This window comes from Paroedura picta, chromosome 18 (assembly GCF_049243985.1).
Source record: "Paroedura picta isolate Pp20150507F chromosome 18, Ppicta_v3.0, whole genome shotgun sequence".
NCBI classification, from domain to species: domain Eukaryota; kingdom Metazoa; phylum Chordata; class Lepidosauria; order Squamata; family Gekkonidae; genus Paroedura; species Paroedura picta.
This window is the reverse complement of record NC_135386.1, coordinates 5,570,515-5,588,763: the sequence shown is the minus strand read 5'-3', so window position 1 is coordinate 5,588,763 and position 18,249 is coordinate 5,570,515.

The window sequence follows — 18,249 nt, the reverse complement described above, 5'->3', positions numbered from 1 at the left end:
ATTTTTTAACTTTGCTGCTTTTTGCTCCCAAGGTCATGTTGGAAACGTTCCTCGTGCAATGGCTATCTTCAGGGATTTGACTCCGTGCGATCAAGATGGGGAGCCTGCTTGTCTGCAGGGGCAGCAAAGAGGCAGAATCCAGGAGCATCTTAAAGACCAACCAAGTTGGTGGCAGGGGATGAGCTTCCGTGAGCCTCCGTTCATTTCTTCAGAGATCTATCCCCTGGCGCAGATGTTGTCGATCTTTAAGGAGCTCCTGGACTCTTTGCTGTTTGGCACTGGGATGGCATAAATCGCCAGCTGAGAACAATGGACCCCCTCCGATTCTTATCTCAGCACTGACCCCTATTTCCTGCCTTTCCCCTCTGCTCTGATCAAGGTGATGACAATGGGCATTGTTACCTTTGCATCTTTGCAGGTTTTCTTTACGGAACCCTCCGCCCCCCCCCCCCACGCGCACCACCTTCGGAGTAGGCTAAAAGGACTCCGAGATCTCCCTTTCTACTCAACTCATGGCTGACATGTTCCAACATGGCTGACACAGAGAGTTTTGACTCTCAAATGCTCCTACCCGGAAACTCTTGGGACACCTTGAATGAATCTTTGTTGGTCTTAAAGGTGCTACTGGACTCTGATTTTAGCAAGAAACTCTTGTTGGTCTCAAAAGTGGGCTGGACTGGAATCCAACAGCGATTGTCTAGCTTTGTCTCCTCTGTTTGTTTTTAAATATATATATATATATATATATATATATATATATATATATATATATATATATATATATATATATATATATATATATATATATATATATATATATATATATATATATATATATATATATATATATATATATATATATATATATATATATATATATATATATATATATATATATATATATATATATATATATATTTATATTTATATATATATTTATATATATATTTATTTAAATTGGGGGTTTGCCATGGCATTGAGTTAATGCAATAGAATTAATTGATCTTTTCAGCCAGACTGCTCAAACATAATGTATGAATTTGATTTTTTTTTTATATCACCTCCTCCCCCCAAAAAGTACCTGTCACAGAACTGGGATTGACTCTTGTTTGTAAGTGTGCACTTGGTAGCAAACATGGATTTGTTGCTGAATAATGCATGGAACAGCACCATGAAAAGGCTGTGTTTTCCCCCGCTCTTAAACCCTGCCTCTCTAAGAAAATGAATTTGCAAGGAACTCAAGTGCAAGATGAATTTCCTCTTCTGCTCCCAGGCTCCAGCATCTGATATAGGAGCCCTCTAGTCCCCAAAATACAGTTCAACCCTATTAACCTGCAACCTGCCCCCCCCCCCAAAAAAAAACAAGAAAGCTTTTGATTCCCAGAATGTAACTTTTTGGGTTACCCTGTGATGTGTACCAGTTGCTCTTGGCTCACGGCAATCTCCGAGTATTGACAATCAGACTCATAGAATCACAACGGTGGAAGGGACCTCCAGGGTCATCTAGTCCAACCCCCTGCCCAATGCAGGACACTCACAACTACAAATATATCTGGAAATAAAATCTATATTATATTATTTACTATAACACATTTATTGTACATGAGAGCCAGTGTGGTGTACTGGAGCCCCAGGGTCGAATTGCCATCGCAACACAGAAGATCCCGGTAGGTCAGGCTGAGAGAGGTAGGTCTCCTCTCTCAGCCTGACCTACCTCACAGAGTCGTTGTGGAGATACAATGCAAGAGAGGGGAGTGATCTAAGCAGCTCTGAGTCCCCAGTGGGGAGAAAGGGCATAAATGAAGTAAATAAAAAAATGTCCTAACAACTCACAGCAAAGCTTGCGCCTAGAGTCACACTCGCCTAAATCCACTGAAATGCAGCAACAGACCCGTTTGTATACCCTTCTGGAGCTATTTCCCCAAAGCCCAATTCCTTTCCATCACGACGGGTATAATCACCGTACGAAGGAGTATTTGTTGGGGGGAGCTCACTTTTGCCGTTTGAAACAGTCCTGCAAGAGGGAGGTTTCTCACCTTAATGAGAACTAGGCCAGAGAGGCATCCAAGCGGAAGCATGGCGGATGGTCAATACTGTGGCACTGAAGGAGCGGATTTGCTCCTTTATTGGTCGGCTGAAGCACATTTGCAGCTGGCACTTTCCTGCTGAGAAGCTGAAAGCATCTTCCCTGTCCAGAAATGCTCTCCGCTGGAGAAAACCGCTGTGTTTTCCCTGGCCATTTGTCCCCCCAAAACAACATAAGATTTAGAGGGCAAAACTGGCTCGAGATGTCCGAGCCCAAAGATATCAGACTTCAACCAGGGCCAGGGTCTTTTCAGCCCTGGCCCCGGTCGGGTGGAACACACTCCCTGGTGAGATCAGGGCCCTGCAAGACCTTGGACAGTTCCACTGGGACGTCAAGACAGAGCTGTTCCAACTAGGCCTTAAATGCTGTCGTAATCCTCATTTTGTAATTTCTGGATCAACATTAAGACTTGTGCAGAGTGAGTTACACTAATCTAGCTGGGAGGTGACCGTCGCTGGGATCACTGTGGTTGGCCACCCTAACCCAAGAACAACAGTTTGAGCAATCAAGAGTTCAGAGTTGATGTCTATATATGGGCTAAACGAAGCAGAGGTCCGGAGGCACCTTAAAAACGTGGCAGGCAGCTAAAAGCAGCGGCAACCGATAAGGGAGCCGGAGTAGCGTGCTGTAAACACCAGCAAAGGAACCAGGACTGAGTAGGAAGTATTTATAGCCTGGGCAGGTCAGGAGGTGCCCGGGAGTGAAAGCAGGCTGGAATGTAGGGAGGAAAAACATCGTCTCATCCCTGTTGCCGGTCTGTAACCTGAAAAAGGCTCATTTGAAGAGATTCGAATGCAAGGCTGATGTTTCCCCGGTCAAGTCCAACAGATGCACCATTAATGGGAGCCGCATTTCAAAAATTCACTATGGGCCAACGTTAGCCTTGTTGTGGATTGTGGCAAGGAATATTCTGTCCCTTCGCAAACCGTCAGTAAAGTGGACTGAAATGGCATCATTTAGCACCTGCGAAATCGCCCCATGGGGCATTTCCCTTGCCTGCTTCTTTAAGCTGCTTTTTAAGCATTTATATATGGTGGGATCTGTTCTCTTTTCCATTCCATCCCACAGCGCAGATTAAAAGCTGGCAGAACAAGATTTCGTCACCTTTGATTACATCAGCCCTAATTTGGGCATGTCTCCTTTCAGAGGTGGCTCAGTATGGCCAGTTGGCAGGGGATCATGGGAACTGTAGTCCATGGACATCTGGAGAGCTACAGTTTGGCTGCCCCTGCTGTAGGGTGTTAAAGGTAAGAGACGTTCAACCATGATTTCTAAATGCCTGCGTCTTCGTAGTAACCCTGGCCTTCCTCAGCAGTCTTACGTCTAAGCAGTCACCAGGACACAATAGCATCACATCTCCTGTCCCAAGCTCCAACCTCCCCTGGATTTGGCAGGCCTAACAGCAGCTCTAATTCTCACTTAAAAGTGTGGGGTTCTCTTCTTTAGCTCATCTCATCAAATGATCTCCTCCATTTCCACAAGATCTGGCTTAAAAAAAAAAAAAACAGCCCAAATACTTTGGCCGCAGTTCTAATTCCAGCTGTCGCTCTAGTTCAATCAAACCGGATCAGCACTTGGCCACTCACGCCGAGATTATTCCCAATCGTAACCATGTTCTCTTTCATATTTGCAACGTCCGGTGCCAGAAACCAAACCCGAATCTAAAAACGGCGTCTCCTCTTGAGGGACGGGTAACAGTTTGACGACGAAATGGATCAAAACCTTAAGGACTAGCAACTTGCTTTTCTTTAAAGAGCGTGTCACTGACTAGGTTTAGACAGGGGACTTATGAACCACATACGGGGGCTTATGAACCACAGTTGGTTTTTGTTGGCAGGGAGAGGAATGGGAAGGCGGCTGTAAGCCGCTTTGAGCCTCCTTCGGGTAGGGAAAAGCGGCATATAAGAACCAACTCTTCTTCTTCTTCTTCAGAGTTTAAATATGCAGGGAGATTGGAGCACCAGATTGCTTCGATCATGAAGGCATCCCGCTTGGGTTTGCATCCTCCCCGAGGCCTAAAAAGAGGCCATGTGTACCCCCGGTTGCCCATTTTGACGTTCCATTTCCCCCTTGGTGCATGCTGGGAAGGGACATCCACTGGAAGACGATGCTTTCCGAGGAAACTTTTCCGCAGGGTTTTGTCAAGCAGCCAGAAACAGCCGCAGCCGTCCCCCCCTGCTGGTGTCCCCCCCAACACGCTGTCATCTTTTGAGCTTCTGCAGACGGGGCTGCCTTCCCTCGGCCCTCCTTGGAGATGAGCGGTGACATTTTGCAGCTTGGCCCTCTCAGCTGCGGGGAAGCGCCCGTCACCTCCCTGCAGCAGCGCTGAAGACCGGAGAAGGAGAGTCGCTTTCTGGGGCCGCGGGTGGTGGCAGGGAGACTCTTCTCACCCGTGAGCAGAAATGAATCTCTTTCAGAATTCCCTCGAGAGGAGAAGCTGCGTTTCTCGCAGCAAATGTTGCCCGTGTGGCCGTCTCTTCCTGTCCCGGCACACTCATGGTCCTCGTCGTTGCAAACTGAGTGGACCCTTCTCCACGCGGCTCAGCTTGCTGTGGGGCTCAGCATCCGCGTCACATCCCACCAACCCAAACGCCTCCGGACTGCCTAGAACAGGGGTGTGCACAGCTGTGCTTACAAAGCACCTTCAGCCCCGGAGAAGTCCACGATTCCCTCGAAGAGATGCAATCTGATCTGTAATGGACACCAGGCGGCATCCTTTTGAACCCAGACGGCCTCCTCTTCTCCGTCATGTGGCGAACGAGAGATTAACAAATTGGGGGAGGAAAGAGAGACCTGTTCTGGAAGAGGTCTGGCGATTGGTCTCCGAGAAGTGAGAGAACGGGCAGAAGCCACGGGATTCAAGAAGGGCCGGTCACACGGATGCACCGCCACCAAAAGGATGGCACGGTGGCTGGAGTGGGAAGCGGTCCCTGGACAACCACGGGGCTTAGATACACAAATAACATAAGGGCCATGTTCAAGAGGCCGAATCCTCGGTCGTTGAGGAGCAGAGTGAGACATGAGACCGGCGATGCTTGGCTGAGAGAGAACACGGGGAAGAAAGTCAGTGGAAGTAAAACAAGCAGTCCAGGAGGCAAGGCAGAAAGCCTTCCTTTCCAAATGCTAAGAAGCGTTTTTTTTACACAAAATGCTTCCTGCCTTGCTATGCTACAACCGCATCCAAGACTGCTTGCTGGCCTCCCCCAAAAGCAGCTTCTAGCGTTCCCTCCTCCATTTCTACCCTCCAACACCCCTGTGAGGGTGTGTGACTGGCGAAGGTCACCTAGCAAGCTTCTGTGGCAGAGGGGGGATTCGAACCTGGCTCTTCCAGATCTTAGCCTGACATTTGAACCACTGGCTAACTATCAATGGATCCCTCTGCTGAAATATTTGCACCTAGCCTTTCCTGTGTGGCTCGAGGCAGCTGACTTCTCTAAATTGAAACTTCCCATAAGAGACAGAAGCCCTGGCCACAGGGAAGGCAGCATCGCTCCCCCTGCTTGGCTTCATTTCCAGGGTGAACCCGGAAGTTGTGTCACTGGGCCAGTGCAATGCTGGAGGATTCAACAATAATATTATGGTTTTGTTATAGAATGTCCTGTGAATCCCAGAGCGTTGTGTCGACACAATGACATCACTTCCGGGGCGAACCTGGAAGTGACGTCAGATTCTCAGAGGCCAAATTGGCTTTCATTATATTCTTCCCCCACTGCTGTCCTGACACTTGCTAAAAGGGGCTAGGTCTGCTGCTAGAAAATCTCTCTTTATACCTACTGGGGGGGTGGGGCGAACTGGCAGCCCTGGACCATACCCCTCAGTGAAAATGCCTGCACCTCCGACCCCACTAAAGGAGCTTGGGAAACAACCACCAATATTATAATTCAATGAGTGCATGTGAAGTGAAGTCCAGTTACTTCCTACTTATGGTTGCCCTATGAATGAATGACCTTCCAAATGCCCAGTCCTTAACACCAGCAACAGACCGCAGGAAGTTTAAAAAAGCACACCGAAATCTTAAAGCCACAACCTTAATACACAAGAGAGAGGGGAGTTATAATCCAACTGCAGGGGGTCTTGAAAGGCACTGAAGAAGAAAGCCTTTCTCTCGAAGGGAAATAGCTGCCCAACCAGCTATAATTCAACAGGTGAAGTCTTTCCTGCCCCAAAGGTACTGTGGGGGGCCTGGTTTCACCTGTTGCCCACCTGCCTACTGCCAAAAGCTGTGGGCAAACAATCACAGACTGGGAAGGGGGTGCTTACACAATCTCGTTCCATCTTGTAAATATTCTGAGCACAAGTTTTCTTTTGCCCTGGCATTTTGGCCAGCCAAGGCCTGAGAATATGTGATTTATAGCGCTGTGCCTTTGGCTGTTTATTTCCAATGAGTTATTTTAGAAAAGGAGGATGGGGAAGGGTTGAGAGAGGCTTGCCTTAAATAGTCAACCCCAAGAGACGGCAGGGAGTGCAGGGTGGCCCAGGCCTCTGGGGAGAGAGTTTATCGAGGGAGGGACTCACCGAACCAGCTGGCTCCTTCCGAGGTCAGGGATGGGCTTCTTTCTCTGCCTTAACCCCTAAGACTCCTTCGCCTTGATAGGTGGGTTGTCAGCACTGGTGGTTGAATCTCCAGCCTGTTCTCAGGAGAAGGAAAAGATGCTGCTCAGTGGAAAAAAATCTTTTAAAAATTGCCTCCTCCAAAAGCTGTTTTTTATATCTTGCTTTTCACTACCCAAAAGCGTCTCAAAGTGGCTTACAATTGCCTTCCCTTCCTCTCTCAGCCTCCAAAACGCCCTATACACCAGGGTCTAGCACTATGACAAGCAGGAGTTGGTTTTTATATCCCGCTTTTCTCTACCTGAAGGAGTCTCAAGGCGGCTTACAATCCCCTTCCCTTTCATCAGACACCCTGTGAGGGAGGTGAGGCTGAGAAAGCCCTGAGATTACTGAAGAAAAGTTGATTCTTATATGCCGCTTTTCTCTACCCGAAGGAGTCTCAAAGCGGCTTACAATCCCCTTCCCTTTCCTCTCCCCACAGCAGACACCCTGTGAGGGGGGTGAGGCTGAGAGAGCCCTGAGATTACTGCTCAGTCAGAACAACATTATCAGAACCAAGACTAGCCCAAGGTCACCCAGCTGGCTGCTTGTGGAGGAGCAGGGAATCAAACCTGGCTCACCAGATTAGAAGCCTTCGCTCTTAAGCACCACACCAAGCTGGTGTGTCATAATGCTCCTAATATAAATCTATGCCGCAGCACCATTTCGAACACTGTGCCTAGTTTGAGTCATTGTACCCCCCCAAAAAAGATATGCTAGCTCTGGGAAGATGTGGAAAAGGGCAACTAAAATGACTCGGAGGACGGAACACCTTCCCTATGAAGAAAAGGCTCTTTCATGCTGGTGAGAGGAGCTACGCCAAAACAATTTTCTCTTGCATTATCTTCTTCAAAGTGACCAAGGAGCCCAGAATTGGCTGAGGAACCCACCTGATCAAGTTTTAAAATTTAAAAAATCGAGGAGTTAGCTTCAGGAGTGAGATAGTGGTGGTTTTGTGTGCCCCAACAAGCATCTGGGAGTCACACCATGCAGGGACTCCACCCCCCATACCCCAAAAAGATATCCCATAATTAAACGGGAGAGAGAGGAAGCAAGAAGAGAGAGGAAGCATTTGCACGACTGTTCAGATTGCCCTCCGAGAAGCCTTCGCATCGCCGGGCAGAATCTGTGGCGATGCACAGCTTTGTGAAATATTCATCATCTCCCTCTGCTTAGGACATGAAATCGCTCTACATTACTCTAAATATTTCATTGTCAAGACTGTGGAACAATCTTGGCACTTGAGGGCTGACACACAAAAGGAGTGCAGGGGATGTGCTGGTCTATGCGTGCGCACACATGCGAGTCCTGGAGGCATATGCTATTTTGGAAGTATGGAAGAGTCCAAGACACTTCCACAAAACGGGGCATGGTGATGCTGGCCCGTTTGTGGATCAGACCAGTGGTCCGTTCAGTCCATGATCCTGTCTCACACAGTGGTCAACCAAGTACTCTGGAGGGCCAGCAACAAAGCACAGAGGCCAAGGCCTTCCTAAACATCAGAAGAGCCCTGTTGGAACAAACCAGTGGTCCATCTAGACAAGCCTCCTGTCTCACACAGGGGCCAGCCAGTTCCTCTGGAGGGCCAACAACAGGGCAGAGAGGCCAAGGCCTTCCTAAGAACATACAAAGAGCCCTGCTGGATCAGACCAGGGGGCCAGCTAGTCCAGCCTCCTGCCTCACATCCTGGTCAGTGAAAGGAGTACACGGGATGTAACAAGTAAAGAAATGAATCTGTGCAGGCTCAATAAACAGCTTACTGAAAGAGCCTCCTATTTGGAGAGTACCAAAGTTCACACAATTCTCAACAACACAATATTCTATTAATGGACTGTCCCTTTAAATTGTTATACAAACTTATGCTTTAAGAAACTGAGCTCTACCTGCACTGTTTACATAGGGCTGCCTGCTTGCTTTCTATTTAAAGTTGTAAACGGGGATTGCAGGTTGAAGTCGCCTACGATGCTTCATTCATGCAGACACCTTAAAGGCACAAATTATATTTTAGCGCATAAGCCTGAACAATAGATAAGTAGGATCAGCTGCATGCCCCTTTTGCGTAAGACAGATCTGAACAGCCGGTGAGTGCAGAAGTGGGCTGCAATCTGTTTTACAGAGAGGGTTGCGGGAGGTCTGCATACAATTAGGGCAGGATATTACTAACAATGGCTCAATAGATAGCGATGGCCGTGTTTGTCCAGGAGCACCTTAAAGACTAACAGAATTGGTGGCAGGGGAGGAGTTATTGTGAGTCAGAACTCACTTCTCCAGATATGAAGAGAGCAAGAGTCCGGGAGCACCCTTGAGATTAATAGAATTTGTGGCGGGGAGGAGCTTGTGGGAGTCACTGCTCACTTCTGATGCAGCTAGAATGGGAGTCTGTCTGTCCTTGTATATGAAATCACTCCATTCCTCAAGATATAAGGACAGATGGACTCACATCCTAGCTGTGAAATGTGAAATTTTAGCTGCTCTGAAGCGAGCAGAGGCTCATGAAAGCTACTTCCCTGCCAATTAACCTGTGACCTCCCAATTAAAAGGACCAGCAGTCGGTGATGAGAGAGACCTTGACCTGAGACCCTGGCTCAGTGGAAGAGCACTTGCTTGGCATGCAGAAAGTTCCCGGTTCAATCCCCGGCATCTCCAGTTTAAAGGATCGGGGAAATAGACCTGAAATCCCAACAAGCCAGTTTGAGTAGACAAGATTGACCTTCGATAAAAATTAAAGACAAAAGTTAGATGAAGATGGTGTTCCTGTGTGAATCTTGGGGGCGAAAGAGGACACTTGGCTCTGTTTCTTCAGGCATCTGGCCAGAACCTACCGGCTGGCCACTGCATCCTTCTCCCGTCCTTATTTCTCATTCTCTTCAGAGTGGGAGGTACACTCAGTGGTCATTGTTCCACAAACGTGTCGGGGTGTGTGTGTGTGCTTGTGGTAACGAGGCTTACGGAGAGGGATTGGCATCCGTCACTGGCATAGTCGCAGTCCTGTTAGAGCTGTACTCAGAGCAGTTCTGTCAGAGTTCTCTCAGCCTCACCTACCTCACAGGGTGTCTCTTGTGGGAAGCGGATGCTTTGGGGGTTGGACGCTATAACATTGCTCCCCACGGAGGATCCTGGCCTCCCCAAGCTCCATCTCCAAATCTCTAGGATGCCCCCCAACCTGGCTCTGACCCCCCTTACCCCTCCAGGCAACCCTGTTTGAGAACCATGACCAAGCTCTCCCTCCTGCTGCTTCTGAGAACCACCGAGGGTCTGTTTCTTCGCCATCGCAGGCTTGCAGTGGGCAAAACGGAAGGGGCATGCCAAGGGCACGGCTATCTTGCTGCAGCGGAAGGCCGAGGGGCCCGTGCCTGCAGGGGACAGATAAGGGCTCTTGCCAGGGCCCTCCTTGCTTCCATAAAAGGCCTGGCCTGCCACGGGGGTAGCAGAGCCTGCTTTCTGTCACCTTCCTCGATGGTCACTGGATTGTGTGTGTGTGTTTGTGAGAGAGAGGGAGAGGCCATCACTCAACAGTGCGGTATTAGGGGTCTCCGCCCTCCCCCCCCACTGCTTCTTCTGGGGGGTGGGGGTGGTTATCTGGTGGGGGGGGGACTCCTGTGTCTTAAGGCTCAGAAGCACAGGCGGGGGAGGGAGGGAGGGTGTCGCTTCTGGGTAGCTTTGCTGGAGGGGTATCAGGGTGTCCTTTGAGGGCTTGGCAGAAAGGGGGGGTGGGAGAAAAGGGAGGCTCTTTCACCAACAGGTCTCCTCTTTGGCTGCTGGCCCCTTGAGGGAGGGGGGTAGCCGGAGAACCCCTGGGAGAATAACTGGTCTCCAGATAAAATCAGAGTCCAGTAGCACCTTTAAGACCAACAAAGATTTATTCAAGGCGTGAGCTTTCGAGTGCAAGCACCCTTCGTCTCCAGATGGCAGTGATCAGTTCCCCTGGAGAAAATGGCTGCTTGGGTGGGGGACTGCCAGGCATCTCACCTTTCTGAGGTCCCGCCCCAAATTCCACCATCCCCCCCCCCCCGGCTCCACCCAGCGTGGTGTAGATAAGAGCGGAGGCCTCTAATCTGGAGAACTGGGTTTGATGCCTCACTTCTGCTCTACATGCAGCTAGCTGGGTAGCCTTGAGCCAGTTTCAGTTCTCTCAGAGCTCTCTCAGCCTCACCTGCCTCCCAGGTTGTCTATTGTGGGGAGAAGAAGGGAAGGCAGTTGTAAGCTGCTTTGAGACCAGATCTGTTACCCAGAGATTTGAGGGGGTGATTTGGGATGGCAAGGGTCTAATACCATGGACACGACTCTAAAGAGCTGCCATTCTTTCCAGCAGAAAGGACCAGTGTCACCTGGAGACCAGCGTAATTCCATTGGATTGGCAGCCTCCAGGTGGGGGCTGGAAATCCCCCAGTACAACAACTGGTCTCCAAACAACATTAATTGTTTATTTAAAATGGTTGTCCCAGTTCTCCCAGAGGAAGCTGTTGCTGTGGAAGGGGGGCTGCCCGGCATCGCACCCTGCCGACTTCCCTCCCCTCTCTAAACACAGCTCTTCCTGGGTGCTGCTGTCAAACCTCCAGGCATTCCCAAACCTGGAATTAATTACCAAACTTGTGATTCCAGGAGGTCCCCAGTCCCCACCTGGAAGTTGGCACCACCCCCTGGCCCCGAGGAAACCTACGGAGCCAAAGATGGAGCCCGTTGCCAGTCGGCCCTTGCTAGCGGGCAGGGGACGGGGCTTTTGGCAGGTGCCTGCAGGACTGATCCCCCCCACTCCCCCGTCTGCTGCAGATGTGGCATCTTCCACTCCCCCCATCCTTTTGCAGGCTCCTCTCCCCGCCCCCACCCGCAGCGGCAGAGTGCAAGCCACCTGCACGCCTGGCTGCAGCCATCACAGCCCATCAGCATCCCGAGCCCGCAAAGCACTTCGCCCCTGCTCTCAGCCGCCTCGGAGCGAGAGCTGCCTGCCCAGAGCCGGGAATTTTCTCCAGCTGGTGGCTGTTAAAGGCACAGGCCTCTCTCTTCCCCAGGCCTGCTCCCCTCTAGCGCCTGCTGGCCTCAGAACTGGCTCCAGGCATTAAAAATACAATCTGAACCTTTCCCTCCATTGTGCCCACCTCTGCAGCACTTCCAAACCTCTCCCATGTGCTTGGCGACTCCTGAACTTTGAAGTGCATGGGAACTTTGCGCAGTTCACCGGTGCGCAGCCCTTAGTGTTCTGAGTACACGACAGAGCACGTTAATGAATAACATGGAGATCACAGCCCAACTGCTATTCCCAATATAAAAAGTAAAGTTTAACCTCGGTTGCTAGCACTCCCAGCCAGCAAAACATTCTTTTCTCCTTAAGAATTCCTTACATTCTAGGGAGAGATTAACCGCTAGGATGGTCATGAAGAGAAAGCCCTGAGACTTTACAGGTGTGTGGCAGGCAGAAACCCAACTGGTATAGCACCTCCTCCTGGGTTTGCATAGGAATTTTCATGGGGATCTGCAGAATTTCTACTAAGTTTTGGAGCATCGTCTCCTAAGTCAAAACAGGGTTCCCTTCCACCAAAATGAATTCTCAAAAGTTGAGTTTGAGTGCCTAGGACTTTCCCAAAACAACACGATGCTGCTTCCTACACGCACACACACACACACACACCGCTGGCTCCCAAAAATTACACCACAGGGTGTTTCCATTCCCCATGCTTTCTTTCTGGCACACAACGCAAACATGAAGCCGGAGATGGAATCGACTGTGCTGTAACCCATATCTTCCCTGACCCAATCACACAGACCACCCAAAAGCACGCAACAGTCCTATGCAGAATTAGTCCTGTTTGAGCCCATTTGGTGCCCACACACCATTCTGTGCTACAAGACACCTGCAGACATGTTGAGGTTGTGTACCTAAAGGTCCCAGAAGCTTCTACATGTACACACAAAGTTCTTTATACCAAATCAGGCGGGTAGCAGCTCCGGCAGGGTCTTAGGCTTAGGTCTTGCACAGCCTCTTCTGCCCAGGTGGAGAGGCAGGGATTGAACCAGGGACCTTCTACACGCCAGGCAGGGGCTCTTCCACTAAGCTACAGCCCCTTTCCAGTGTAACATAATGATTGCATAAACGTGCCTTATCCTGCATCAGATCCATTTTGTCTATTCAGACTGGCACCAGCTCTTCAGTGCCTTGCCCTGCCGCCTTTCACAGCATCTATTCCCAGTTCTTTTCTACCTGGAGATGACGGGGATCGAACCTGGTACCTTCTGCATGCAAAGCAGCCGTTCTTCCACTGAGCCACCGCCTGTTGTAATCAAGACAACCTAGAATCTTGGGGCACCTTAAAGGCTAGAAAATTTATTGTGCCACGATCTGTCACCTCGACTGTCTGGCATCTGGATAGACCCCCTGCTGCCCCCTGCTGGAGAGGAAGAGGAAAGGTGTTTGCAAGCCGCTTAGGCACTCCTTTGGCGGTATAAAAAAACCCAGCTCCTCTTGTTCTTCATCTTTGGTTTGCAGCGGGCTCACAGTTGGCGGCTGGTTATTCTGATTTGCAACCAGGATATGACAGACATCTTTGTCCTCCAGTCATCAGCACTGGCCCTTGGTAACAGGGATGGTTCCAACATAAGTTAACTGAAGCATGGAGCTAAGGAAGCAACCCTAGCACTTCAGCTAGGCATTCTGAACAATCCTCGTTGTTTGCATTCAGATGGCTTGAACTGCAAATAACTCTCGCCATCGGTTGGAATCTAGACCAGGGGTGGTCGAACTGTGGCACAGTCACAGTTCTCTCAAGCTCTCTCAGCCTCTCCTCACTTATGGGGAGAGGAAAGGAAGGGGACTGTGAGCTGCTTTGAGACACATAAGGCCAGATGGGTGACCTTGGGCCAGTCACAGTCTTCTCAGAGCTCTCTCAGCCTCCCCTGCCTCACAGGGGAGAGGAAGGGAAGGCGATTGTGAGCTGCTTTGAGTCTGGGTGACTTTGGGCCAGTCAGTTCCCTCAGAGCTCTCTCAGCCTCACCTCTCTCACAGGGTGTCTGTTATGGGAAGTGGAAGGGAAGGTGACTTGAAGCCCCTTTGAGTGTCCTCTCTTTTTTCATAAGCCTGTTCCTTCCCCTGTGCCGGCTAAGGATGATTCTTGCAGACATGTGCTGCCCCCTACTGGCAGACGGCACATGCATGACTGTTTTCTTGTGAATTTATTTTGGCTATTCACAACCAGCCCTCAAGTTTGTTCAGTACATCTGCTGTCTTTAGGTCCCACAGATCAGCATGTGTGTGTGAGGGAGAGATGGATGAAGTACAACCTGTTCTGAACCAACATCTTTCCTAAAATCTTTCCTGACGGAGCTCAAACAGTTCCGCAGGGCCTGCAAGGAGGAGCTCTTCCGCCAGGCATTCGTTGAGACCAGATATATATAACCAACAGCAACCAAAGGGCCCCTGCTCCCCGCCCCCCTCAGAACACCACCTATACACCCTGGACCTGTTAGTATGTTGCAACGTTGTATTGTTTATTGGTTATACAATTATAATGTTATATGTTACAATTATCAGTTATTAATTGCACTGTTACCCAAATGTTTTATAAGACTGTTCCATGTATTGTTCTTGTGTTATTATGTAAAATGCCCTGAGCCCCCGGGGTGGTCCAACTGGCCGGGTGACTGCGGCCAGTCACCGTTCTCTCAGCCTCACCTACCTCATAAGGGTGTCTGTTGTGGGGCGAGGAAGGGAAGACGATGGTCAGTTGCTTTGAGACACATGAGACCCTTGGGGCCAATGCTAGTTCTCTTAGAGCTCTCTCTCACAGGGGGCCTGTTGGGGGGAGAGGAAGATAAATCAGTCGTCAGCCACTTTCAGACTCCCTCGGGTAGTCTGTAGTTTTTTCCCCACCTTCTCGTTTTCCAAAGCTGTTTGGTGGAGCAGGGTACATATGGGGCTACAGCCTGCCTCTCTCTGGCCTACGCTCACAGCCAGCTGCACTGCCTCTAGCCCCTTCCCCAACAAGAGCCGCTGGGAGCAGGGGCCATAGAGCGCTGTCCAATGAGCAGGTTGGTGGAGTGACAGTGGTTGGCCCCACTGGGATCCCTGGGCCTCAGCACCCGCCCCTCCTGACTGCATGCTGGTGGTGACCCTGGGATGCTGCAAAAACATTCAGCCCATTTCATTCAAGCGCACGAGAGCCCTTGGCGAGCCTGTGTGCAGATGGAAAAGTGAAGGTGTTCCGCATGTGTTTGTTCAAGCCTCCTTGGGTCCCCCAGAGCTTGCCTCGCCCTGGCCGTATTGTCTCCCGTTTCCGTGTGGTGTGGGGCTCGGGGACAAGGGGGTGGCGAAGGAAGTTGCTGGTCGCTGCAGGGAGCCTTCTCCCAGGCTCTGTTCCCACGGCCTGCTGCCCTTCCTGTTGCGGCCGCTCTTGGGGGGATGCCAGGGCATTGGAAGAGCCTCTCAGAAATCACAATGTAGGGAGGGGCTGGGGGGGGGGGAACAGCTGCACCGTCGCTGGAATGAGCGGGGACAGCATCCGCAACCCAATTATCTTGCACACCCAGTTTGTTTCTCCAAGCGGTCTCCCGGCTGCACCCAAACTGTCAATTGCTGCTTGACTGCATTTTCCCACTTCTGTTCCAGAGTAGTGGTCTGGAGAAGGGGGGCCTCATGAAGTGACTGGATCCGACCTTTCTGGCCCCATCAATGCCAGTCCTGCCTACACAGGCTGGAAGCAGCTCTCCAGGGTCTCCCATCACCTACTGCAAGATCATTTAGGAACTGGAGATGCACAACGGAGATGGACGGATGTGGGGATCTGTCTCTGTGCTTTGGAGGGGAGATGCTGTTGGGTTTGGGCTGCCAAAGGGAACGGAGGGCTTCCGAAGGGAGAGGTTTTCAAGCCCTGAGACCTACAGAAGTCTGTGGCTGCAGCCATGACTCTCCTGCTCGGAACGGAAAAGTCCATTAACTGGGAGGGAACAATCTGAGGTTCCTTGCTTTGGTTTTCTGTTCTGTTCAGGACACTCTGAATTGTATTCCCAAGGCCCAAGAAGCAAGTGGGAGCCAGGAAACACATTGTCAGGCAGCCTGAGTTGCCACACCTTGACCGTGACCCTTGAGAGGTTTTATAGTTAAATACTGTTTATTTATTTATTATTATTATTTGATTTCTATACCGCTATTCCATAAGGCTCCAGGCGGTTTACATGCAACATGGGGGATAGAATTAGAATTTAGAATTAATCCTGCAATGACTCATCATTGGTCTCAGCAGGCAGCTGACATCTAGCCATAAGGCAATCACTTCTCCCTTTCTCCCTTTAGCCGGCAGCTCTGCTCTAAGCCTGCACCTTTGCCTCTCTAGTGGTGCAGGTGATCCTGTAGTGTAGGGCTGGAAGCAGGCGTTGGCTTTCATCTGCTGGATCAGGGCTGGGGATAGTGGTGGAGGTAACTCTGTACAAGCTCTAAGTCTTAGCATGTTTGCAACTCCTCTCTTGTTTGTCAGCTTCTGCTGCCTGTGGTCTGGCTATGCTGGCCCCTTCCCTCACTGAGGAGCCCTCAGTGTTGTCGGGACCTGGCACTTCCAGTGCAGTTTGCAACAGGATTTTGCTTTGTGGAATGGCAAAACCCACTTGCAAACAGTCGTCAAAGTGGATTGAAACAGCATTGTCCAGCATGTGCGAAAGCGCTCAGGTATGAAGTCACCCTTCTGGCCAGTAAGCGTTTCTGCCCAGCAATTGGCCCTCCTGCTGGAAACGGAGCAGCCAATGCTTTTTTTCCCACGTGAATCCTAAAACGCATTCCAACTTCCCCTCTAACAATCAGCCGGAGGAGCAGCCGACTGTGGGGAAAACTGGTTTTGTTTTTTCCTGAGCTGTATAAATAGACTACTTCCTCTAATAGTAACATTAGATGAGAAGAGGAGGGGAGAGGGCAGCTATGGGCTTCTTTTGAACTGGAACAACTGTTTTGGAGTTTATTTCCTGCATTGGCGAGGCCTGTTCCATGGGTGAAGTCAGTGAGAAAAAAAGACATTTGAGGTGCCCAACATTTTCTCCCCCCCCCCCACACACACACTAAACTTGCTTTGTTGTTGTTGCACTGTTTTACTTACTCTTCCTCCATTTTGACCTATCCCTCCCAGATTCTGCTTGGGTGGATTTAAAAATAAAAAGATTTATTCTTTCTGGCTTCCTGATCCAGCCAGTCAGAGACCCTGTGACAAGATGGTGCTATATAGCCAATCAGGTTCTATGACATGAGAACATCACAAAGCTAAATCTCAGCAAGAGCCATGTGTTCCGACGTGACTCTGGAGGGGAGGTATGGTTGCCAATTCCAAGTGGAGAACTTCCTGGAGATTTGGGGGTGGTGCTGGGAGGGTCCTCAGTGGGTTATAATCTCACACTGTTCTCCCTCCAAAGCTGCCAGTCTCTCAAGTGGAACCGTTCTCTGTAGTTTGGAGATGTTGGCAACCCTAACACCAGGCAGTGATATCAGGGCTCTCTCAGCCTCACCCACCCCACAGGGTGTCTGTTGTGGGGAGAGGAATGGGAAGGCGACTGTAAGCCGCTTTGAGCCTCCTTCGGGTAGGGAAAAGCGGCATATAAGAACCAACTCTTCTTCTCCTAAAAGGAGGCCTTATTTTTGGGAGGCAGCTCATTTTGGAGCCCTCCCAAATTGTCCTTGAAATGGGTGAAAGTTGCAGGAAGTATAATCCCCCACCCCCGGGTTCATCACTCCTTACCCACTTAAACTCAACCCTAGTTATGAAGGCAGGATATAAATATTTTGAATAAGCAACATAAGCTGATTTTTCGAGCGACTTATGCGCGTTCATTAGCTTTGGATGTATCGGCATGGACGTAGTAGACATGGCCACAGTCAAGAAACCAGGGTTGTCATGCTCTGTATCGGCTTCCAAGATTCATCTGAAGGACAATTTTGTAACCCCAACTCATTGGGAATTGTGTGCACAGTTCTGGCCAACATATCTCAAAAAGGATATTGCGGAGCTCGGGGAAGTACAGAGGAGTGCAACCAAGATGATGGGAGTGCCTGGAGCGAGCCCACCCCCCAAATCAGCCCTTTTCTCCAGGGGAATTGTCACCTGGAAACCAGTTGTGAAACAGGAGATCCCCAGGCCCCACCTGGAGGTTGGCAACTCTAGAAAGGTCACCAACTGCAGCTTGAGGCGAGGGCTGGACCCAAAGATGGTAGAGTTTGGGGGGTGAGAGAAACCTGAGCAAGGCTGGCCAAACTGTGGCTCTCCAGAAGCCCGTGGACTACAGCTACCATGAGCCCCTGCCAGCAGTCTAGCATGCCTCATGGTCATTGTAGTCCATGGGCTTCTGGGGTAACAGAGAGTCACACCTTCAAAGCTTCGATTCCTCTCAGGAAACTGACCTCCATCTTATGAAGACATAATTCGGGGGACCTCCAGGCCCCCCCTGGAAGTTGGTAACGCAGATAGAGAGAGAGACAGCGACCGCGCTCTCCTCGCGCGCCAGCTTTCTTCAGCAACGGGGCGCCTCTCACCGCGCGTGCGCAGCGGGACCCGCTCCTCGCGCGTGCGCACCAGCCCCTTGAAGCCGAGGGGCGGCTGCCAGCCTCCCCC